This window comes from Triturus cristatus, chromosome 4_1 (assembly GCF_964204655.1).
Source record: "Triturus cristatus chromosome 4_1, aTriCri1.1, whole genome shotgun sequence".
In the NCBI taxonomy this organism is placed as follows: domain Eukaryota; kingdom Metazoa; phylum Chordata; class Amphibia; order Caudata; family Salamandridae; genus Triturus; species Triturus cristatus.
Window position 1 is genome coordinate 325675166 of NC_140585.1, and position 26420 is coordinate 325701585.

At 47.0% G+C, this 26420-nt stretch overlaps 1 protein-coding gene across 2 annotated transcripts in view; it reads left to right on the forward strand.

Moving 5' to 3' along the window:
• LOC146854879 (sodium- and chloride-dependent betaine transporter-like) overlaps positions 1-26420 on the forward strand; it is an 898269-nt gene that overhangs the window by 238272 nt on the left and 633577 nt on the right. The window contains exon 1 of one of the 2 annotated variants that reach the window (XM_085652287.1): positions 7630-7787. The exons of the other annotated variant lie outside the window; for it this stretch is intronic. The gene's annotated coding sequence lies outside the window, so the exon portion shown is untranslated. Of the gene's footprint in view, positions 1-7629; positions 7788-26420 lie in introns of those variants that run through there. 2 annotated transcript variants of the gene reach the window in all.

Here is a 26420-nt window from a genome sequence, read left to right on the forward strand (position 1 = left end):
AAATTTTTTTCCAAACACTCCAAGCATTATCTATAATTTTGAATTTAACCTTCTTAAAATAGGACGGTTCAATTTGTTGTAGCAATAGTCCTTTTGCGTTCTCACCTACAGCCAACTCGTATATAGAAGGGATACGTATACTAGCTGTGCTATAAGACAGAGGGCTAACATTGAGTAGCGGGAACATCCCTTGGAAGAGGCTAGTCCAGAAATATAAAGTTATATTGGGAAGTTCTAGGCCCCCTCTCTGCTGTGGGAGAGATACAAATTTTGAGGATCTTCTGATCTTACCGTATCCCCAGATAAATTTAGAAATTTGTGTTTCCAGGATTTTAATCATCTTATCCTCAACTAAGATGGGTATCGCGCGAAATAGATACAAGATCTTCGGAAAGATGTTCATTTTGACAAAATTAGTCCTTCCTATAATCGAAAGATTAAGGCTGTTAACCCTCAGTAGCTCCTTTTTAATATTTGCAAGCAAGGGGTCATAATTAAGTTTGTTAATGTTTTCCATCTGTGAGGATATACAGACACCCAAATATACTGCGTTAGATGTCTTTCGGGAATCATTGAATAAGGTGTTTTGGGTACATATGACAACAGTTTTTTCGGTGTTCAAAGAATATCCAGACATATCTCCGAAAGACCAAGTTATTTTCTCGATTTCTTCTAAAGCCTCATAGGGATCTGGTGTCACAATCGCCACATCATCGGCATAGGCAATACCTTAGTTTCGTAGATGCCTGTTTTAATTGGTTTTATGGCCATATTTGCCAATAGTTTCTCAATCAGAGGATTTATATATAGGGCAAATAATATTGGGGAGCAGGGACAGCCCTGTCTTGTGCCCTGTTGAATTTTAAATGGTCTTGATTCTAAGCCCATCAACACAACTTTTAAAGTGGTAGGAAAATGTACCATGCTATTTTCAAATGTGTTTGCATTTGCCTCTCATTTGTGAGAAAGTGATTTCTGCTGAATACTAACCATCACACTTTAAGAAAACAAACTGCCCCTTTCCTGCGAGTGCAAGGCTAACAGAGCAAGAGCAACACGAATTAAATCTCTGATAACAATTCCTGTGTGCACACAGACTCATGGTGTGATTCTAGGCAGAAAACATTATTCCTGGGTGATACCAATACACCTTTACTTATGGTGAAGACATACTCCATATTATCTGACAAGTTCAAGGCAGTTAAATATCTTCCAAAACATAAAATGTAAAACACAACTTTAAAACAAGAATCACATTTCTATTATTTATATCAAAATGCTCCACATACATTCCCTCTCAAATTCATAACTCACCTTTAAAATTAGTTAGTTGAGAAAGAAATGTGGCACTCAAACAGCAGATTATCAGAGCCAGAATCTCAGAGCTGTACACCTCTCTCCTCTCACCACAACCAGTAAATGGCAATGTTTCCCTCTCTTTTTTCACACATATACATGTTAATGTAAAATCACAGTCCTTCCCACATTTTTTCAAATGGAATCACACATTTCTATTGGTTGCAACTTTCAACCCCTTTCCAATTCATCCCTTCCCCCAACATGACTTCTGCCCGCTACCATAGCAACAGGTCATGGAACACTGGTGTGAGCAGAGAGGTCAGAAGTTCAGCACACAATGTTTCAAATCCAAACAGCAAGAGAGCTTGACTTTTCAAACCTAACAGCAAATCCAAAGTAATGTTCAGTGGGAACACATTTTTCTGTACCAATCCAAAACATGCTTTTAAAAATTTAAACATACAGCCTAGTTTTAACTGTAAAATGGTTTGAATCAGCCAATGAGTTCTTTTTATTAAAAAAAGTATGTATGCCTCCATTTTTCAACTGTCTTTCTTTTCATATTGCCATTCTACTGAAAGACACCTCCTGAGTGCATCCTCTTCTCCTTGGAAGATGTTCACAGTGTGGATTGTAGGTCATAGCTATGTCTTCTGGAGTGAAAAGTATGCAGAAAAAAGAGGTATTTTCAAAGACCTTGCTTTGCCAAATGTAGACATTAAATGGATTGGTCAGAGAGGGTTAAAGTGGCACCAATTAATGCCTTTGGTGAAAACCTTTCTACCTCTCCCACAGCCTAACCTTATTATTGTGCACTGTGGTGGAAATGACCTAGGCACTTTAACTGGGGTAGGTCTGGAAATGCTTATTAAGGACACCTTTCTGCAATTGATGTCACTTTTTCCACAAACTGCCTTTGTATATTCTAATATATGCCAAAGGCAAAAGTGGAACTGGTCCAACCAATTTTGTCCGCAAATTGACAAAGCAAGAAAGCACGTCAATAAGTCTGTTTCTGCTTTCCTTAGAGACTATGGTATGGGTTCTATATACCACAACAACTTGCATTACAACATGCAAGACATTTATAGAGGAGACGGTGTACATTTCAATGATGAAGGGAACAGAGTCTTCCTCTTGAACTTTAGACTCTGCATCGGTACTTACTTGTAGGTACCGAAAAACACTCAATGAACACAAGGGCTCTTTTTAGAGCCACCTAATATCTAAACACTTAGGGGCCGATTCCGATCCTGGAAAAATATTCCCCGTACAAATCGTATCTGGAGTTTTTTCCGACCGAATCGTACAAGTCCCGTACAAACTGGCAAGTACGATTCGTATGGGAAAAAGTCCATACGAATCGCATTGGGAAAATTCCCCCACACGTCCTCGGGTCGGGAAAAGTCTCCGACACGTCCCCGGACATTTTTACGTACAAATGGGAAAACTGAAGTCCGAATGCGCAAGTACGATCCGTCCCATCCGTCCGATTGTACAACTGTATGGAAAAAAGACCGTCCGGAGCGAACTCCCATAGCAACCATGGAGATGTCCAAACAGGTGCCCGGTACGCGCCGAACACCCCCCCAGCCCCCCCGTGTGTACGTGCCGTACCCCCAGCCCCCCCCGTATGTACGGAGCGTACCCCCAGCCCCCCGTATGTACGGAGCGTACCCCCAGCCCCCGTATGTATGGAGCGTACCCCCACCCCCGTATGTACGGAGCGTACCCCCAGCCCCCCATATGTACGGAGCGTACCCCCAGCCCCCCGTATGTACGGAGCGTACCCCCACCCCCGTATGTACGGAGCATACCCCCAGCCCCCCGTATGTACGGAGCGTACCCCCAGCCCCCCGTATGTACGGAGCGTACTCCCAGCCCCCCGTATGTATGGAGCGTACCCCCACCCCCATATGTACGGTGCGGACCCCCAGTGCTACGCGTAGCGCTGGGGGTACGCACCGTACATACGGAGGTGGGGGTACGCTCCGTACATACGGGGGGCTGGGGGTACGCTCCGTACATACGGGGGGCTGGGGGTACGCTCCGTACATACGGGGTGGGGGTACGCTCCATACATACGGGGGCAGGGGGTATGCTCCATACATATGGGGGTGGGGGTACGGCGCGTCCATCCGCGGGGGGCTGGGGGTCCGGCGCGTACTTACGGGGGTGCTAGGGGGGTGTTCGGCGCGTACCGGGCCCCCTTTTCCTCACGCTTCGCGGCGTACTTCGCTTTTCCGGCACCCAAAAAACAGATATACAATTGTTGGGCAACCTTGGACCCAAAGCTGCACCGACACGCAATGTGTCCTGGCAATTTCGAGGAAGTGCAAAGTTTTTATAATAGTAAATCTATAGTCACTTATTTGCACTTCCCTTCTCGATATTTTGAGCCTTGATATTCATTACACCATATCCTGCCCAAACTATATTTTTGTCCCCGATATTCTGTCAGCAATCCCTGCATGCACCAACACCTTGGCTCCTCTCAAGCTCAACCCAACGGCATGAGCCCGACCACAGGTCAGCTGGTACACAAAGTAACTCGGGCTCAAGAAAAGCCACTGCAAGCAACTAGAGTGCAAAGAGAGAACAAGTGCAGATAAAGAAATCTTCAAATCAACCCTAAGATGCTATCACCAGCAAATACCGAACACCAAGTGCACAGCTCTTACAGATTACATCAATGCCAGCACTTACAGCAGCAAGGAAATCTTCACCATCATCAAAGATTTCTTTGCACCTCCTGACACCTCCCACATCACTCCCTTACAAGAGCTTTGCAACAAGCTGAATTCTTCTGAAAAACAAAATCCCCTACATTTACAGCAACCTCGACCCTCAACTGTACCCTGTCGCTCTTGCAACTCAACTTCCCATCACAGCATATGAAAGAACGCTGCTCTCTTAGCCTGCCATCACATTGTCAAAATCTCTGCTACCATAAAGACCATCCTCTCTGGGGCTCCATCTGACCCTTGTCCCTACCTCGCCTTCACCAAAGGACTCCTACCGATCAGTAAATTACTAACACCCATCCTTAATGCCGCCATCGAATCTGCCACATTCCAGAACACCTGCAAACATGCCACCATCATGCCCTTGCTCAAGAAACTATCCGCTGACCCAGCCACGCTTTCCAAATCCAGAACCATCTTCCTCCTATCAAATCAAACAAACGTCTTACAGAAACTAGTCAACCTGCCCCTCTCCGACCACCTCAGCAACCACCAACTCCTTCACACCATGCAGTCTAAATTCAGGCCCAAAAAGAGTAAACCATGACAGGAACCTCGAAATAATCCTCAGTAGCAAACTGGACATGACCGCACAAAACAACGCCCTTAATGCATACTGTTTCTACTATCTGAAGATGATGAGGAAGATCTTCAAATGGCTCCCTCACAACACTAGAAAAACTGCCACTCGCGTCCTAGTCAGCAGCAAGTTGGACTATGATAACACCCTGTTCACAAGTATCACCGGGCAACTTACTAAAGGACCACAAATCACCCAGAACTCAGCAGCCAAAGTCATCCTCAAACTCTCACACAGAACTAACATCACGCCAGGAACCTCAGAATAATCGTCAACAGCAAACTGGACAGGACCGTACAAGTCAACGCCGCCAACGCATACCGTTTCCACACCCTGAAGATGATGGGGAAGATCTTCAAATGGCTCCCAAGCAACACTAGAAAAACTATCACTCGTGCCCCAGTCACTAGTCAGTTGGACTATGAAATACCCTCTTCGCCGAGCTCACCAAGCAACTCACTAGAAGACCATAAACCATCCAGAACTCAGCAGCCAGATTCATGCTTAACTTCCCAAACAGAACTCACACCACACCTCAGGGAACTTCACTGACAAATGCATTCAATTCAAACTCCGCACACATACACATACATGGCGCTACATTACTCAGGCTCCACCTACCTGAACAGCTACATCTCCTTCCACCAGCCATGGAGACAACTCGGCCCTGCAAGACTCTTACTTACACACATCCCACGCATATACAGAACTAGATCAGGAGGACAGGCTTCTCTTGCATCTCTCCTAAAGCTTGGAATGACCTCCCACTGCACATCAGAGCCCCCCCCTCTCTCTTCTTGAAACTGAGGACACCAATCAATCAATCAATCAATCAGGGTACTTGTAAAGCGCGCTACTTACCCGTGAGGGTCTCAAGGCGCTGAGGGGTGGGGGGGGGGGGGAGGGTGCCGCTACTGCTCGAAGAGCCAGGTCTTGAGGAGTCTTCTGAAGGCGAGTAGGTCTTGGGTCTGTCGTAGGTGGGTTGGAAGGGTGTACCAGGTTTTGGCGGCAAGGTAAGAGAAGGATCTGCTGCCAGCGGTCGTACGTTGGATGCGGGGGACATCTGCGAGGGCGAGGTTGGCGGAGCGGAGCTGGCGGGTGGGGGTGTAGAAGCTGAGTCTGCTGTTCAGGTAGGCTGGTCCGGCATTGTGGAGTGCTTTGTGTGCGTGGGTGAGGAGCTTGAAGGGGAAGGTGATCCTCTTGTCGATGGGGAGCCAGTGCAGGTCTCTCAGGACGGGGGTGATGTGGCTGCGGCAGGGGGTGTTGACGATCAGTCGGGCGGAGGCCTTTTGGATGCGTTGTAGTCGCCGTTGGTGTTTGGCTGGGATTCCTGCGTAGAGTGCGTTGCCGTAGTCCAGTCTGCTGCTGACGTGGGCCTGTGTCACTGTTCTTCTTGTGTCGGTCGGGATCCATTTGTAGATCCGGCGGAGCATGCGTAGGGTGTTGTAGCAGGAGGAGGAGACGGCGTTGACTTGCTTGGACATGAAGAGGGAGGAGTCGAGGATGAATCCTAGGTTGCGTGCGTGGTTGGTTGGTGTCGGTGCTGTCCCCAAAGCGGTCGGCCACCAGGAGTCGTCCCAGGCTGAGGGGGTGGGCCCGAGGATGAGGACCTCCGTCTTGTCCGAGTTCAGTTTCAGACGGTTGCTCCTCATCCAGTCGGCGATGGCCTTCATGCCCTCGTGAATGTTGGTTTTGGCGGTGTGAGGGTCCTTGGTGAGGGAGAGGATGAGCTGGGTGTCGTCGGCGTAGGAGATGATGTTGAGGTTGTGGTGGCGGGCCACTTGTGCGAGGGGGGCCATGTAGATGTTGAACAGCGTCGGGCTGAGGGATGAGCCCTGGGGGACGCCGCAGATGATGTCGGTGGGTTCTGACCGGAAAGGTTGGAGGCGGACGCTCTGGGTTCTGCCGGAGAGGAAGGACGAGGTCCAGTCAAGGGCCTTCTCTTGGATTCCGGCTTCTTGGAGGCGTGTCTTTAGGGTGCGGTGGCAGACCGTGTCGAATTCGGCTGACAGGTCCAGGAGGATGAGGGCTGATGTTTCACCATTGTCATGGCTTTTCGGTTAACCAACCTACCAGAGGCAGGGCTAGGCACACACACCTGCTCAGCGCCCGTATATCCTCGTGGGTGATAGCGTGGTTTACAAATACACATAACATAATCTCGCAAAGCAGGAGCTAAATGCCGATTAAACCTGCTTTAGTACTAATTGTGAGGACTACATCACCCATTTGACCCTGTATGATAATGTGCAAACGCAACCAACGCATGTTTTACCACAGACTCTGTAGTGCCAAACAAATGTGTTTCGGAGCACTCGCCAGGAGCAGACCTTCACTATTTTTCAAAGCTGGATGAGTTGTTTGCCCTTGTTAAGAGTTCAGATATTTAAACCCATCACGTTTGTTTGTTTGGAAAACTGGGGCAGACCGCATCAGCATTTGATCTTTCGACAGTCAGACAGGCTGTGTACCTGGCCAAAGAAAGACAGATAATTATTGCCCTTTGAAAATGAAGCTTGTCTATGGGTGAAAGGAGACTGGGATTAGTTTTGTGATGATCTTGCAATGACGCCCATGAAGGACTGGCACGCGCCCAGCACATGAGATCTGGCGACCTACCATGCCGGTTTCATTTCTCAGCTTGCGCATTTCACCCACATTGTGTGAACTTGGGCAAGCCATTCTATGCTCCACGGAGTCAGTCCACTTTTCTAGGAAAATGGCGAGTGCTTAGAAGGGGATTGCAACATCCTTATTAATTAGGAGATTAAAAAGCTGCCCATTCAATGAGCTCGTAGAAGTCACTATGTGTGGTGCGTTGTGCTAAATCACTCTTTTCAATTACTGTCTCTTTCTGCCCAGGCATTTTCCTAGCGTTTTATGTTTAATCGAAGTGCAAAGTCCCTCGCCTCCTAATCCTGAACACAATATGATAGAAGGCGATGCCTTTCTCGCACTCTCTGTGACACTCTCCCCTTCATCCGCTTCCGCCCTCTTTTCAATGGCAGGTTTGGGATGGTGGGAAGGAGGAGGAGGGACTTTGCTCCCCAGCCCTCTCTCGCAGCCTGGGCTTGTTTAACTTCTTCCTTCTCATGCCCGCGTGCAGTGGGTCTGCTGCTGCCTGACGTCCACGGTGAAGTGCATGCACGGCCTTGAAAGTACAGGTGAGCGCGGGCGGCTGCTGGCTCGTGCCCTAGTCTGCTCGAATGGCGCTGTGTGTCCTGCGCACGCACATAGACAGAACTGCTTCTAGGCGCTGCTGCGACCAAGTCAGTGAAACTTGAATGCTCTCATGGCTATGATGACTCGAACCCACAGCTGCTTGCCCCGAAAACTATATTCTCTGCTGCTCTCATTCATTATATATTTCTGCTTCCACCTCGAGACTCGCGCACTTAAGAGCAACAACGTATTACTTGGCAGTTCCCCTCAATTGCGTGGGCTGGGGCGGAGCAGGCAGCGGCTCCCATTACACGTCCCCGGCGGTGTATTGTTATTGCAAAAGGACAATGCGGAATAATTCTGCTTCCAGGTTTTTATCGGGAGCGTAGTTTCACCGTGTGTTGGTGTTAGAATGGTTGATACTTCCAATGGGATTACCATTGTTGTTGGGAATAATACGGAGAAATGCAGCTCACGCCTTATGCTGTGCTCCATTGTGTTATGTTATGTTTTCCTATGTCATATTGTGATATCTAATGTTGTTATTACGTAATTATACACTGTGCTGTGTTAATAAGTTATGCTGTGCTACCTGCGTGATAGTGTCATTTTAGTTGAGCGCCACATGCACGAGAGTAATACTTTTTTGTGTTGGAGCGGTGAGCAGGATGAAATGTAGCTCCCACATACTTATGTTGTGCTGGGCTGTTATGTTGCGTAATGTTGTACTGCGTTGTAGCATGTCATGCCATGCTGTTACGATATGTTGTGTTATGTTTTATTGTGTTATTATATATAGTGACGGTGCTATGCTATTTTGTGTGTGTGTTATGCTATACTTTGCTTCCTGTGTGTGCAGTTTTGGTGTTTTGCTAATTTTAAGTTGAGCGCTACGTGCACAAGAGTATTTTTTGTGGAGAACAGGGTGCGCGGTGGCTGACATTCTACATGCTAGGCGTGTTGTGTTATGTTGCATTATGATATAACTAACTATATTATGCGATGTTGCGCTACCCGTGTTATGTTGTGATATTATTTACGAGAGTACCACATACATTGGGGGGGGGGGAGAGACTCCAGGGACGCAACGCAGGCTCTTACAGCCCCTGCTTCCAGTCCTGGGGTGAGGGGGTACTAAATATTCAACGGGGGCTCCTTTCAGCCCAATACAAGTACATATATGTGAGAGATGGGAGACTCGGGGGCCTCTCACCCAATTCTGCAAGTACTAAACTAGACAACATAGATTGGGGTCTTTTCAATGACCAGTTCGTTTTTTGTCTCTTCCAAGAAACCTGGAAAGGCACAGCGGGCTGGTCTTGTAACTCATAGTGCAGAAGCCCCGACCAGGAGCAGGGGTGGGCCGTCTGGGGGGCTTCTGACATGGGTGGGTAGAGGTGAATTAGTATAGTGAAATATGTAGTTAATTTGAGAGGTCGACATGTTAGTCTGTTATTTGCATTTAAAAGAATAGTGGAGGGATAGAAGAGGGACAAATGTTGACTTTTTATGTTTGTTTTGGAGGTCATAGCAGTCGGGGGAGGCATGAGATGAGTAAAAGGGGTGTGGAGTGGGAAGAGTCAGAAGGACGGGTTTAGAAAGGCTTGTGTTGGGGGCTCAGAATAGTGAAAGAGGTATGAGATGATGCAAGGAGGGGTAGAGTGGGGAAGAGTTTACAAAGGGTTATTTTGGGGATCATAAAAGTGGTGTGGGGTTTGGGATGAATGAGAGAGCGGAGGTCGAGGATATACTGATAGAGGTATAGGGTGAAAAATAGGGTAGTGCATTGGATATTCTGAATTAGAAGAAAAGTTAGAAATATATAGATCCATAAGTACATGGAAGGTATATAGATGCATAAAGGAAGTATGTATATGTAGATTAAGGATGCATTAAATAGACTCTGGCTTTCAAGTGTTGTAGTACTTAAAATGAATTTTATTTGTATGTATATATATATATATATATATATATACATACATATATATTTATATATATTTGTAATTCACTAGTGAAGCAATTATTTATAAATAGTTACGAGGAAAGAATTACTTATTTATGCAGTCCCTTATATACATGTTAAAAACATAGAATACTGTAGCTATCATTAATATGTACATTTGTTTCACAGACCTAATGAATACCTATCTATATTTTTTTTTAAACAATCATTCTACACATTTATACAAAGCAATACTCATATATAGGTATATATCTATAGCACAAATACATGCTTATATACAGAGGCCTGTATATTTCTGCTGCATATTTCTGCTTGCGTATGGTGCTTATGTGGGGAAGAGCCAATTCTTGAGTCGTTTTCTGAAGATAAGGTGGTTATCTGTAGATCTTATGTTTGGAGGTAAAGAGTTCCATAGTTTGGCTGAATGAACAGAGAAGGATGTACCACCCATGGTTTTTTTCTTGTATCTTGGGATTTTGAGGCGAGGTGCCACTCTAGAGCAGAGGATCCTTTGTTGAATGTATTTGGTGATTTTTATCCTGATGAAGAGAGGTCCCATTCAATTTATCGCTTTGTGGGTGATATAAAGCACTTGAACATGGATCTTCTGTCAACCGGTAACCAATGCAGGGTTTTCAAAGCAGAGGATATGTGGTCTTGCGATTTTATATGTATGAGTAGTCTGACAGCCGAGTTCTGAATCCTTTGTAGTCTTTTCATGGTCATTAAATGTGATCCGTGGTACAGGCTATTGGCGTAATCGAGTTTAGACAGAACAAGGGAGATGGTAGCTTGGACCTTGTGTGAAATCCCAAATGGGGGAAGATTCTTCACATAGTTTTTATAGTAACAAAGCTTGATATTGCTAGTTTGTCCACTTGGTCGTTCATCGATAGATCGGAGTCCATGGTCATTCCGAGGTTTCTTACTTCCTTCGATACTTTAGACTGTGTTCCCAGATCATCAGGCCAGGCATCGAGCGGGACATAATGTTTCCAATCGCCACACGTGAGTATTTCAGTTTTGAAAGCATTCAGTTTGAGATGGCCAACATCAATTGATCCACAGCTCTGAGACAACTGAAAATTGGCGAGTTTCCAATGTGTTTGGAGTATTCCAGTTGAAGGAGTATTTGTGTGTCATCTGCATAGTTATAGCACATGAGGTGAAACTGATTGATCAGTACTAGTAATGACTTCATGTAGATGTTAAAAAGCATGAGCGAGATGATAGAGCTTAATGGTACCCCTACTTTTGTGGAGTTTGGTTTGGACGAGAAAGATGGGGTATGGATGATATTAGTTCTGTTATGATCGTAGGATACGATCCAGTCTAGAGCAGTGCTCGCTATGCCGGCTTCGTGGAGTCTTTGTATCAGTAGTAAAGGAACAGAAAACAATCACAAAACTTTGGTCCCCATTAGGATAGCGGGCGGACTTCAGTCTGCCTGCCACCCTAGCGGTGCTGGTACCGGCCACCAGGGGTGCGGTGGTCCCGCATCGCCAATTAGGATGCGACCGCCAGGGTGCGGTCGCATCCCGCATCTTTATCATTGCAGCAGTTGCTGCTGTAAGCAGCACCCGCCGCAAATGCCAAAGAGGCATGTTGTGCATTGCCATGCACAACATGACAGGCACCGCGCGATGCCTGCCACCTTATGCATGGCAATGAAGGGGGGTACCATAGGTACCCCCCAAGTGCAGCCCGCAATGGGCCCCCACAGAAATTCCCGCCTGGCTTTCCATGGCGGCTGAACCACCAGACATCATAATATGGAAGGCACCGCCACCATATTGTGCCCAAGTTCTGCCCGGCCGGCAATCGTGACGATTGCCGACCGGTGGAAAAGCGGCGGACTGATTTTACGTCCGCCGCGGTATCCCCCGCCATAGTAATATGGCAGGGGGTAAATGTGGTTGTGATGGCGGGCGGATCGCCTCCGCCGGCTCGGCATTGGCAATCCGCCCACCATCATAATGGGGCCCTAAGACTCTGGGGTAGCTGTCAGGTGCTGTAATGTTATACATAAACTGTCCCAACGAATAAAGTAGGTTAAAACATTACATCAGAGCACCACGGCACGTGCTCATGTAAAGCACTGCAATCAATTTTTTTCCGGTTTATGCGACATACACATGAAGAGTAGCTCTTGTATATTAACTTTATTTTGAACGCACAATGTTTATTATGACATTTATAATTTGATCACAAGGACCAAGTGGATTAAGCTGTCAAAATCAATCTGATAATGCCTACAATGTGCAAAGAAAGGTACTGCGGAATGAATAGGAAATGCCACAAATGTTCTAAGGCTAAAGCCTCTGCTTTACACAACATAGTAATAACAAGTAAGAAGAGTTATGCAGGAATAGCTTGAGGAATGTTGAGAAGAAAGTGAAGGCTAGCTCAATTTTTGATGATGAACTAGGTCGGAGAGTAGAGCACAGCATTGCTATAGATGGGAATTTGGAGTGAGTGAAAGGCCTAACTTCATTATGGATGAGAAGTATGAGGGGAGGGCACAGCCCTCTTATAAACTGCAAAGACAGGGGTAATGTTGGTGTTATGGAAATGCCCTTAACATTAAACAAAAACAAACAGAAGCAGTAAGAACTCAACTCCATTAAGATATAAGGGATTATTTGTCAGGGTGCTTGCTTGGCACTAATTGATGTAATGAATTGCGCCAATTTACTTTCCATTAAAAAGACCAGCATGAGCAGTTCAAAATTGTGCGTAGTCACCCGAGCACACACAATGCCCCTATTAAATCTCGATCATAGTATGGAATTTTTGAAGCACTAATTTTAATAGTAGATGGGAGAGCGGAAGTGAGCGGCTTTGTTCTACATGGGCAGGTGGTCATGAGGACATGGAACAAGTTTCGGAATGTTCACAAAGTCTGCTTGCCGCTGCTTAATCACTGATAACTGGCCAACACTTGCTGTAAGCGACAAGCATGCGGGAGAGATGGTCCTCGCGTGTCCTTCCTGTTAAACTGAAGGTTTGTGCTTGCAGCACCAAATTACTGGCTTGAGTGGTACATCCTGCTTCATAACATCAATTAGATGTGAACGATGGGAACTTCTGCCTGAAAGTCCCGCCTTTCAGACTGGCACACTCTGTTATTGTGTTGCATGGTTGATTTACTTGACATTGCACACAGGAGAAATTGTTCTTTTTCTATGATGATGATAGCAGAGGTCATTAGAGGGACTGGAATGCCATCAGGACCTCAGATTGATCTGCATAGCCAGGAGGAGGCAGAAACAATCACTTGATTTATACTTGCACGGACCCTGAACACGGGGGCTCAAAAGGCTATTCTGAAGTGGAAAGAGAACACAGAAGTACATTCTGGAAAGTTTTATATGCCAGAAATGTCCAGACAGTGTACTGTCGATGTAACCAATTGATGCTTACTTTTTGCACCTTGCTGAATTTCTTGGGATAAGTTCTAGCTCACACCTCTCAACTCACCTGCCTTTCAAGGCGGTCACTCTCCTTGGACCAAGTACTTACTTTTAAAAAAAGTGGTCTCAATAGACCATCCCTTTGAGGATGAAGTGGCTGTGAGTTCACCATCTACAAATATGGTGGCACTGGGAGCAAGGCTTGATGTGCAAACCACAGAGACATGGAGCACAAGTGCGTCCCAAAACAAGAGAAAGAGAACATGCATTAACCACCTGCCTAAACAGGCCGGATTACATTATCAGTGCCATAGCATTTCAAAACCGTGCCTGGAGGGTATAAGATAGAATGCAAGTTATAGTAAGACCCCACAAATAAAACCAGTGGGCTCCGATATCATCGAGGCTCAGATGCAACCCCCCACATGTGATCTTGGCACTGCTCCGACGTCGCCTAGGAATCAGATGTAGCCAAGAAACATGCTTTAAATGTGTGCAGCGGTGAGATTAGGTAACGGGTAGATGACAAACAAAGCAAGCACTGTACTCCACAAAACATGAAAAAAAGTTCCCCAAAAGTGGATGAGAACTTGGGCCTCGGGAGACTGAAAAGGGCAGGCACAAAAGGAACAACAGCAAATAGTATGCTACACCCAATAGAAAAGGAGAAAAAGTAAGTGGCAAGCACCGGAACCAATGAAAAGCAAGAGAGCGGGATATAAGTCCCTAATAAGATTTATATTGAATACAATAGATTTCACAAGCACAGCACAAGTGACGTGGAGGTAAAACCTAAAAAGGGCTCCCCCTTAGTGCCAGCAAACTACAGGCCCCGCAGCCTCATTAATACTACACAAAAACGTTTTAGTAGAATTATTTTATCAAAACTACAAGATTAGGCAGAGGCTAACAGTCTAAGCCCTATGCAAGCAGGATTCTGTAATCGCAGATCAACAATAGATCAAGGTTTTAGGCTGTAGCTAATATACAGGAAATCCATTGTTTTTGAAAAGGGCAGACTTTACATGGTATTTTTAGATATATGATCTGCATTTTATTTGATTCCCAGAAATGTGCTACTGAAGGTGCTGGCTGAGTTGGGGGTCCCAATTCACTTATGCTGAATCACTGAAAGGCTACACAAACAGAACTTTGCTCAAGTCCGCTGTGGCTGACTAGGAGAAGCAACAGAACACTTTCCAGTCAATAGGGACATTAGGCAGGGCTGTGATCCTGATCCAACACCTTTCACATTGTTTGTTAATGATTTTGTTGCCCCCCTGAACTTCTGTGATAATGATACCCCTAGATTAGGCAATATGAGAGTCGCATTGTTAATGTTTGCAGATGGCACATTACTTTTATCTAAATCGCTCATGGGCATGCAGAGAATCCAGGACAAATTCAGCTGGTTCTGTATACAGAGAGGGTTGGAAATAAATGATAGAAAAACAAAGTATATGGTTTTCACCCTGTTTCATGCATCACATGCCAAACCCACCTTAATTGGGTCCCCACTAGAGCAGGTCCATCTGTTTGTGTATCTAGGCATCACTCTGAACAAGAAGCTAGACCGGGTGCCACATATCTCGAAACAAAGGCTCAAACTGGAGCAATATGTCGGCAGGTTGCTGAAGGTCCACTGGGGCTCCTTTTTCAAACCAGTCATTCCAGTGGTCCAAATATACATCTACTAAGCACTGGGTGTGTCTCTTTATGGCGCAGAGCGCTGGAGTCACAAGGACACTGAACCCCTAGAAGTAGTTGAGAACAGGTTCCTGAAGCAGGCGCTAAGCATTCCTGTTAGCACTCCGCTAGTCCCATTAAGGCTAGATTTTGGGCAACTAGCCCATCTAAAAAAAAAATTGCAGTCAGACCAATAATGTATTGGAGAAAACTATGGACTACTTCTGAACTCCTCCACTGTCGCCGGGGTCTAGAAGAGATACTTTGGGGCCTATTACCATGGCGGGTGGATCGGGCGATCCGCCCGCCAAAACACCCCGCCGGACGGCCATTTACCCGCCATCACATTAGCATGGTGGGGGGTAACGCGGCGGACAGAAAGACCGTCCGCTGCTTTTCCGCGGTAGGCAATCGTCACGATTGCCTGCCGGACCGAAAAGGCACATAATATGGTGGCGGTGCCTTGCGGCACTGCCATCCTTATTATGATGTGTGAGGTGGAATGCCTTTCCATGGTGGAGACTCCGCCATGGAAAGGCATGCAGAGTTTACTTTGGGGGCCCGTTGCGGGCCCCCGGGGGAGTGGGGGGCTGCACTTGGGGGGTACCCATGGTACCCCCCTACATTGGCATTCACAATGTGGCAGGCACTGCGCGGTGCCTGTCACGTTGTGCATGCCAATGCACAACATGCATTTTCAACATTGTGACGGGTGCTGCTTACAGCACCGCCTGCCACAATGTTGAATATGAGGGATGCGAGCCTAATGGGCACAGCGGGACCACCGCACCTCTGGCGGTCGGTCCTGTTTGCTATTACAGTGTCCGCCCGCCATCGTAATGGGCCCCTTAGTCTCCCAGGGGCTGGCAATCTCCCCTGGATCAATTATTTTAGAGACACACTGTCACTTTAAAACTGAAATGCTCATGTAAAGTCTGGACCTGGGTACTTTGACTTACTCCTTTTTAAGGCTAGAGGACTTTTACCAAACTTAGGAGTTCCCTAGATTAAGTCTAACCAAATTTGTCCAGAAAGCTGGATATTCAATTTAGACATGCATCACTACCAATTCGATCAAACATGTTGAAATGGGTGAGTTCAGATAGACTGTTTGAGTCAGTCTTACCATCGTATGGCCACAGCGAAGAAACGGTGGCTCACTCCCTGTTTTATTGCTCTTAGTATAGTAAGGCCACGGCCTAATGGATAATTCCTATTAGCAGGAACCTGGGAACTAAACACTGTGGGGAGGCCTGCAAAATTTTACAATCCGACACTTGCAGGCCTTATTGTATTTACAGTCTCCAGGTACCTATTTGCTATGTGGCGAATGAGGAGGAAATTGTTTTTTTATACGAGCCGCTTCAAAGAACTGTAGCACTGTAAGGCTGTTAGGAGAACCTCACATGGGGGAATGGTGTCTTGACTGATGTTTCAATTAGTCTTTTAACCCTAATCTACTCGCTAGTTGAGAGCATTGGTGCCTTATATCAAGTTGATGGATTTAATTTTAGCCCTTTGAAAATCAGGATTTCTTTTTTAACATGCAGCGTCACTTTTGTGTATATATGATGTGGGATAATGTTTTATCGATTTTACCTAACTATTTTTAATGTATTTAAATTAGGGGTGGGTGGAGCTCATGGAGTTTCACTACATGGAATTCTTTGGTGTTGCATAAAAACTCAGTGAAATACCGCGGAGTTCTGGTCCGCCCTAATTTTGTGACACCTCTCTTGTTATCTGACCTTCTGCCCACATCTACAGCAACAACATGACCTATAAGCACAAGATCACTGAAAACCAGCTCGAGCTCAGCTGTAAAACTATGTCTGAGGCAATAGGATGTGCCTGCCTTAGCCAGATCTTGGCATGGGGCACCCAACACAGCTGGCAGGAGGTGCCCCAGTGTGCAAGGTACATCCCAGCAACGCTGTCACGTGGAGGATATGCAGGCCCTGCAGGTCTTGTGCTGTTTACAAAGGGATGTTTACCCACTGGCACTTCGGCGTCACTTCAGTCTCAAGTAAGAACACTACTCAGACAAAATCAACAGCACACCGATCCTTAGTCTCCATACATCGAAAGAAGGAAGTTTGGGCTGAGAACGTGGTCTGTTCGCAGCACCCTCCCGTCGAGTAATTGTTTGCTGCTATATATTTTTTATTTTTTTTATTTTGACGATTTTGTATAGCGCGAACAAGACCCTTCCGGGTATCAGAGCGCTTCACATAGCAAACATAGGAAAAAAGGAGGACGTGCACATATAAATACAGAATTATGTGTATACAAGATACATAATACAGAGAAAGGCAGATAGCTATAGTTCATGTGAATTTGGACATGAGAATCGATTTCACTTCTTTTTTTAAAAAAGCCGTAGATGGATTGAGTCTCGTTTCTGGGGGTAAGGCATTCCATATCCTGGGGGCCATTCCTGAGAAGGTACGATTGTATGTTTTTTTCTTGGAGAAACGTTGCGGTTTCAGTAAGAGGTTGTTAGAACTCCTGGTAGACCTGTTACCACCTGATAGTACCAGTTTTTCGGCTAGGTACCTCGGTGTTTTGTGGTGTAGTGCCTTATGAGTCATACAGGCGATTTTTAACTGGATCCTGGCCTCAAAAGGTAGCCAGTTTAGGGCATGCAGGTCAGGGGAGATGTGGCAGTTTCTTTTGGTGCCTGTAACAAGTCTCGTGGCTGTATTGATTGATGCTCTGAGAGGAGCGGTCGTTGCCTTGGGGAGACCACAGAGAGCGACGCTCCCATAGTCAACTCTGGGAATTACTAGGGATTGAACCGCCTGTTTGAAGTCCTTTGCGGGAATGAAGGGTTTAAATTTTCTCAGTGTGTTAATCTGAAAGTTTGCTCCTTTTGTTGCAGCGCTAATGTGCTTCTGCATGTTTAGCTTATTATCCAGGGTTATTCCTAGAGATTTAGCGGAGTCAATGATGAGAGGTTGACCGTCGAGTGCAGTTAGGTGCTTCATCCACTCACGGATGATCGTTGTTTGGTTGGGGGGAGCGATTAGGAGAAATTCAGTTTTTAGTGTGTTTAGCTTTAAATGATTCTTAGCTAGCCAGGTCTGTGTCTTTTGGAGCGTTGCGTTAAGGGACTTGATGTCTTCAAGAGATTGGATCTTAATGTACAGTTGTGTGTCATCTGCGTACATGTGATATTGGATATTTTCGAAGTTGAGAAGCTCTGTGAGTGGTTCCATAAACAGATTGAAGAGTGTCGGGGAGAGGGAAGAGCCCTGGGGTACTCCCAAGGTGACTGGGGTGGGGTTGGATAAAGATTGGTTGATCTTGAATCTTTGTGTTCTGTTTTGGAGGAAGAAGGTGAACCAGTTTAACACTGTTCCAGATAGCCCCATTCTATGCTTCAGGAGGTCCAGTAGATTGTCATGTTTGACAGTGTCGAACGCTGAAGAGAGGTCAAGTAGGATTAGCAAGCATGCTTTGTTTTGATCCAGTATTTGTAATGCGTCATCAATTATGTGGGTCATGGCTGATTCGGTACTGTGCCCTGATCGAAAGCCTGATTGGAATTGGTCGAGCAGGTTGAAGTGGTCTATGTGCTTACTAAGCTGAATGTGGACACATTTTTCGAGTAGTTTGGCCAAGGTTGAGATATTGGATGTTGGGCGATAGTTGTTTAGGTCTGATGGGTCCGCTGATACTTTCTTAATGATGGGGGTTACCTGACCAGCTTTGAGGATGTCAGGGATGGTTCCTTGCAAGAGAGAGGAATTTATGATTCTAGTCCATAGGGGCACTAGCAGTGGCATGAAGGTCTTTAAGTGGGATGCTGGAAGGGGGTCTGTGAAATGATTGGAAGGATTCAGAGTGGTGAGCGTGTTTAGGATAGTTCCTTCGCTGTAGAGGTTGAAGGTAGTCCAGGAGGCATTGTTCTTGAGGTCGAGTATTATGGGACAGTTAAGCGGGGTCCTTGGTGTGGACCGTGAGGGGATTGAGTGTGTATCGGTAATGGATAATAGATCATTAACTAAGTCTGTCTTTAATTTGTCAGTCTTTGTTGTGAAAAAGGAGGCAAGATCCTCACAGTTGGGAATTGTATCTGGATTTGCTTGGGGGGAGTGGGGGCCACCCTTAGACTGAGTATTGATTATTTCGAACAGTTTTTTGTGGCGATTCTTGGCTTGGTCTAGTTGTACTCCTATGAAGTCAGCTTTTGAGCGTCTAATCCTTCTGTAGTAGGCATTTCTGGCGCATCGTAGTAGTTTGAGGTGGGCAGTGCATGGGGCGGCTCCCCATTGTCTTTCAATCGCTCTCAGTGCTCTTCTGTCTTCATTTAGTCTACCATCATACCAAGGGTTTGAGTTCTTTTTGGTGACTCTTTTTAATTGTAATGGGGCTAAGGTGTCAAGAACCCTGTTCATAGAGTTAAAGTAGTGATTGGCCAAATCCTGTACATCGTTTGATCCATCCAGAGCTGGCGTGAGGATGTGACTAGCAGATGCAAGATCAGCCGGATTGATGTTTTCTAGGTTCCTCTTCCAGATTTTCGTTCTCTTAGGTTGGACAGAGAGTAGTTTAACTACTTCATTGATATGGAAGGTGATAATGTCAGACCAGTCGCAGGGGAGAATCGATTCTAGCTGGGTAGAGTCCGCTTTGGAAATTACTAGATCAAGGATTGAGCCTTTTCCGTGGGTGGGGCTGTCACATATTTGGGACAAGTTGAGGTCGGATAGGAAAAGTTTGAAGGTATTGACCTCTGGATCGTCAGGATCGTTGCAGTGGAGGTTGAAGTCCCCCAGGAAGATCTGTGTATTCTGTTGTCCTACATTTGTCGCTATAATATCCATCATGTGCTCGATGAAGGTGAGGTTGTTGCCAGGAGGATGGTAGATAGAGTGTAGTGAGCAAAGTGGCTTGTTATTGCTCGTAATGTGTAGGCAGAGGTATTCACATGATGAGAGCACCGGGGTGTTTGCGCATCTCACCGAAAGGTTGTTCCTATGAATGCAGGCAATACCACCACCTGTCCTATCTGGTCTATCTAGTCTTGTAATGTAGTAGTTTGGGGAAACTAGTATGTCTAAAATGGGTGTGGATGATTCAGTTAGCCAAGTTTCCGTTAAGATGATAAGGTCGGGTTCATTAGTTATAATGAGGTCGGCTATATCAGTGGCATGACGTGCTGCCGATCTACAGTTTAGAAGGATACATTTTATCTGGGCCTTGGTCGGGGTGATGGTCTGGTCATGAGGGGTGGGTACTCTTGTGAGGTTGCTTTCAACAATGCCTCTGGGAGTGTGTCTTGTCAGTCTTGAGGCATTGGGGTTGATGGATTGGATTAAGGACCATGTCTGTGTGTTCTCTAAGTGTGCAGGTCCACATGGTAGGGATGGAGGTTCGTATGAGTGAAGTAGGGAAGTAATGTCGCTTGGTGATAAGGTGTTCTTTTCCCTGGTTGGCCTGGATGATGCATTGGGGTAAGGTACTGTTTTCCATTTGAGGGGTCTCTGAGGTGACGGGCTAGCGCAATCCTGTTGAATGGGTTTTGCTTGGGGTTTGGGTGGTTGCCGGATCAGGTCATGAAGGGTTTGTATGTCATCTTTTATTTGTTGTAGGGAAAGTAGAATCTCGTCTAGTCTGGGGTCTGATGTGGGGCTTGTCATCTTGAAGGTTTGGACTGTGGATAAGTGAGGAGGTGTAGTGGCTTGTGTGGTGTCCCGTGGTATGACATATGTTGGTTCGAAGGGTGGTGGAGACATGGGGAGGGGAGGGGTGGAGAATAGGGTGTCCGATTCTATGTGTTGCATTGTTGTGGGGTGGAAATCACTGGGGAGGGGTATAGTGGGGTGGGGGCGTGATGGTGTATTGGTGTGGGCTGTATGCAGAAGGGCGGGTGTGAGTGGGGAGGCTGTGGATGAGGTGAGAGGGGTGTGAGGCGGGGTGGGTGTAGTGGAGATAGTGGTGGAGCTAGGGGGGGAGTCGGTATAATGTAGATGTCTGTTATTCAGAGGGGTCATAGTAGGACCAGTGGTGGGTGTATTTGTACAGTGGGATACCGAGGGAGAGTGTCTAGAGGGGGGAATCGGTGGGGGGACGCTCGTAGGATTATGAGAGGTGGTATAGGGTCTTGTAACCTTCGCTTTGATGATTGGGAAGATATTGTCTAATATATTATATGAAACTACTGTTTATCTATTGGGCAGTTTACAAAGCGCTACACGTCTACGAGGCCACTTCAGAGCACTAGTCTTAAGATAAATACAATACATTAATAAATACTTGATTAAATAAATAACGGCCCCAAAAGACGTGTCTCACCTGCTCAGGGAATAATAGAGCAATTCGAGCCAGGGCATGCATTTCTTCTAGTTGATTTCCAGACTGATAGCGTATACTTTTCACCATAATTACTTCTTGAAGATATGCTTTGCTAGTTATATTTAAAAAGGGTCTGGAGATTGCCCCACACAACTTCTGAACACAAAATATCTTTATTTTTACCGTTCCATTCTTAAACTGAGTTATTTTTTAACAAAACAGTTTGTGCCCGTGCATTGCAAGAACAGTTGTCAAGATGTTGGCTTCTTGATAGTATAAGAATATAAAATGCAAGACTGCAGATGAAAATTAATAGAAATATAGCATAAATTGACAGATAGCAAAGCCCATCCCTGTCTTGCACAAGCCTTGAACTTGATTATTTTATGTATTTTGCACTTAACCACAGGCTCGGACCTCCCTTCTTAAGGTGCCAGCACTAGCAGTAGCAAACCAGCTCAATCAACACTAGCAGCCTGGTATTTTCACCAAGGACTTAGCCTTAATTTAGAATGGGCTCTAATGCACTATGAGGCCAGATCCCTCTATGCTTACCCACTCTTCTGCTCCTTCAAGAACTCTGGGGACACACGGGGGCATATTATCAAGCACATGCGATAATTATCGCAAATTGCGCATTGCGCGATTTTCATTATAGCCGTCTGTCGCTGGATTTCAACACCGGGTTAGCGACGTATTATTAACGCTTTTCACCCAGGCGATGTGAAATCCAGCGATAGAGGGTGATAACATGCATTAGCGTGAGAAAAGCAGCGAAGAATGACCTGCGATAATGTAAACCTTGATAATAGTCAGGTGTGGACTCATCCCTGAGATCCACCTCCCATGTTACAGATGGCTAAGTCGGATTAATAGCAGGTGTTAAAATCCTGCGATAAAGGGGCCTTAGCGCGACTTTGATCATCGATTCGCGGGTCTGGGGCATCCGTATAAATATCGCGATGCAGTTGTAGTGATGTTTACCCATGTTGTTCTGTGAGGAACGCCCACTTTGCATGTCATTAGCGATAATAATCGCTGACATGCAAAGTGAAGAAAAGACGGCTGCTAACTCAAGGAAACACGCGTTAGCGTGTCCTTGATGATAGAGCGATATTTAAATCGCCGCTTTTCGGCCAAAAACAGCCGCTAAAGCAGTGAAATTGGGCTTCATAATATGCCCCAAGGTCTTTTCCGTGGAGCTCTGCCTCACAGTTTCTTTTTCAATCAAGGAAAGACCCCCTCATAAGCAAATAATGCTCAAGTCTAGGGCCCACCACTGTGTGCATATAGAAGAGAGACTGAGACGAGGGTCCACATGCTGCCTGGGTCCAGGGTCCTCCTTGGCAGTAGTCTGGCTCTGCTTAACTCTGCCCCCACACCCCGGCTGCTGGGGACAGCCAAAAGAGGGAGGTTTGGCCTGGGAACCAGAGCTGGCGTAGGCACAGCCAATCAGCAACAGCTTGCACCAGCTCAATGCTGACTGGCAGAAGCCTTTGGTGGGGGTCCTGTTGCCTGCCTTAGGGCAAATGTTTTCTTCATTTTAGGCCAAGGTATGGCCATAGGCAATGGAGACTGCCATTTCAGGCCTCTTGTGCTGCACAGTGCTCACACAGCCCACTGGTCTCTAGGCTGTAGCCTGCTGCAGCGCTGCTCAGTCTGAAGCACACTTCCCTTCACCAACTTCTCTCCTTTACAAACTTGCTACGGTTGTGCACCAGTGCCCGGGAAAACAGGGAAGGAAGGCAGCCTCTCTGCTCCAATCAGTGCTGATGCTACCACAAGAGCAAAAGTAAGTGAGGATCCAGCTCCCGTAAAACTGCACAAAAGCACATTCCAATACTGCCTACCACACTTCAACCTAGGGCCTCAGTGCTTAAACAGACAGAGAGGTGGGCGCTGGTAAACTCCGCTCCGCCGGTACTTGATGGATTTTTTTATACCAAACTCCACACTACAAGCAGAGCGTGGAGTTCCAAAACTCTGCGAATTCCGCCAGTGGAGCAGAGTTTAGCGCACACCCCTAATTTAAATGTTGGTTGTATGCCATTTTTATCACTTTGCATGTTGCACGTAGTCACATTGACTTCGCACTTTTAATGGTTTTTATTTGCATGTCTCTTTTATGGCAATTAGCCAAAATAAAGAGTATTAACTGACTGACTGGTATTGTGTTTCACAAAGTACAACCAGGATATATTTCCAGCAGACAGTCTACAAAAGGGACTGCAGTGTGTGTGCAGAGAGGGTGCTGCGTGCTGTGCTGCTACATGTGCAGTGTGTTCCCTGCATGTCCGCTCTGTCCTGGCAGCCTTCACCTATAAGACATGGACACCAGGGGAGCATTGCTGGACCGGTGTTAGGCCCGTGCTCTTGGTTCTCAGCAGAGCACAAGTCCTTAAAAAAAGACGTGGGAGAACTAACCAAGTGAGGCAGTATGCAAGTGACATCCTGGCGCGTGACATCACAGCTGTGACATGACATCATGGTGTGTGACATCACCTATGGCATCACTGGTAGTGACAGCACAACCCATGACCTTACGGAAGGAGACATCATAAGAAAGTGCATTACAATATGTAATAAATGAGATTTTTGGGTGTTTTATATTTACACTTTGTTTATCACTCGGTAGTTGTTAGAGTCGGGGATCTCTGGTTGGCGCAAGGTTGCCCTTGTGTCAAGCAGGAACCCTCTCCTCCACGTCAGGGCGCAGGATAACCCCTCGCGAATGACCCTTGCTCACCCTCTAGGTGCGTGGCGTGAGCAGCCAAGGCGATTCCTCAGGCGTTGTTGGTTAAGCACTTACAATTGTACACACAGTAAATACATTAATCCCCCCAGAAACGGACACCAGACTTGGATATATATAAAAATACGATTCTTTATGTAAAAATAAGGTATATATATCTCAACAGACTTATCACAAGACCAATAACGTTTTCGCTAGGCCACCAGGTTATACAGTAGGCAAATGTTCTGGGTTTGTAGGTTTCCAAATGGATAGTTCGTAGTCTCTTTACTTGTAGTTCCAGTACTCACAGAGATCGGTTCCTGCGAACGGGGAAATAAGGCGTTGCGGGCCCCGAGCCCGATACTGGAACTTCTTTTGTGATGAGGAGAGTCGGCACAGGTCGGTGCGACTCTCGGCTTGGGAAGTGTTCTTGGGTCCTCAATCAGCAGGTGTGGGCAAGTAGGCAGGCGCGGCCCGCGACCCTTTAGCACGGCGGTGCAGGAGGGTCTCCACAGCGGGGGCGGCGCGGCCTGAGATGTCCGAGGATAGCGAAGCGGGGTCACAGGGCACAGTCAGTGCAGCTGGATGACCCGGCGGGGATCACAGTCGTCGGACGGCTTCCGGCAGGAGGGGTGATAGCGCGTTCAGCGCGCTCCAGTAGCAGGCGGTGACAGGGATGCAGGCGGCCTGGCCCGGGGACAGAGAGCGGCTCGGGACGGAGCGGGGCTCTCACGGGATTGAGGCAGGCGAGCTTCTGAGTGTCACGGCCCTAGGAGGGGCGATGAGGGGCGCAGTCTCTTTTCCAGCGGGATGCACACACGGCTCGAATTGGAGGACGAGCAAGAAGCACAGAGAACCCACTGTTCCTGGGGTTCAGTTCAGGGGGCAAGCTCAGATCAAGCCCTTGGAGAATGTTCAAGCACAAAGTAGCAAAGTCTTTTCAGTAAGTCTCTTCCTCTCCTCTCTCAGCAAGGCAAGCAGCAGGCCAGCTCCTCCGGCGTCTTCTTCTCCTTCTAGTCGGGCAGAGGTCCTTTGTGGTAAACAGGATTCTGATTTCTTAGGAGCCAGGCTCCTACTTTTATACCATGATTCTTTTGTTCTTTAGCGCCAGGGGGCCTAGGCCTGGCTCAGTCCAGTTCTGGAGCACTTTGTTATGGTGACTCTGCTCTTTCCTTTCAGCAGCAGGGCAGAGACATCAGCCGCCCCACAGGGGGTGGCGCCGGCTTTGTGGTGGCAGAGCACAGGTCTATTCAAGAGTCAAGGTGTACTCCTCCCACCCATCCAGGTGTAATCTCTCTACCCACCACCTGGCAGCCAACCTGTCTCTGGGGATCCCCCCACCCTGCTCCTTACTGTTGCTGGGCAGAACACACACACATACAGCAGAGGCGGACTGAGATGGTCAGGTCAGTAAATACTAACTTTCTAAAAGTAGTATTTACAAACCCAGGATATTAAAATAAACTTGACTACAAGAAGTATTTTATCATCCTGAGTTCAGGCATACTAAACTTGACACTTCTACCATGCTCTCTGAGTCCACTGGGGTCACAGCGTTGGCGTGATCCCAGCAGCCCATTCTGGCCTATGGAGAGCAGGTAGCCTTCAATAGTGAAAAACGACAAGGGCTGTAATTCACTACTAAGACATGCCACACACATCAGGGCATGTCCTACCTTATGCCCACAATGCACCCTGCCCGTGGGCCTACCAGAGGGGTGGCTAATATGTAGGTAAGGGAAGGTTTAGGGACTGGCAAGTGGGGGCACTTGCGCAGTCAGCGCGACGGTCCCGGACCGCGCACAGGGTCTGCGGTGGCAGACCCTAGACACACTTTACAAGGCCGCTTCCGTGGGTGGCGCAACCAGCGCTGCAAGCCCACCAGCAGCATTGGCATTCACAAGCCCTGGCACCCCTGGTGCACTTTACTGGGGACTGACAGTGAATCCAATAAACCAATCATGGACATCAATTACAGGTACACTTTACTTAGGGAGCACTTGCACTGCGGCACGGATTAGCCGTGGCGCAGTGCCCTGAGCGGACAACACCAGCAAAACAGTCGAGGCACACCATCAAAAAGTGGAAGGGAAACTCACGCCAAGGTGCCAGGTCTAACACGTGTCCCCTCCAGCTGAAATGTGGGGAGAACTACCCTTGCCCAGGGGGTTCCTCGTCACTAAGGCGGAAATACCTGGACAGACCGTCAGCGTTGGCGTGATCTGTACCAGGACGGTGTTCCACCGTAAAGTCCATACCCTGTAGGGAGATGGACCACCTCAACAGCTTCGGGTTTTCACCCCTCATTTGCATCAACCATCTGAGGGGCCTGTGGTCCGTCTGAACCCGGAAGTGAGACCCAAACAAGTAGGGTCTTAGCTTCTTCAGCGCCCAGACCACAGCAAACGCTTCTCGCTCAATTGCACTCCACCTACTTTCCCGTGGAAGTAACCTCCTACTGATGAAGGCTACGGGTTGGTCCCAGCCCTCCTCAGTCATCTGTGAGAGAACAGCCCCCACACCATGCTCGGAAGCGTCT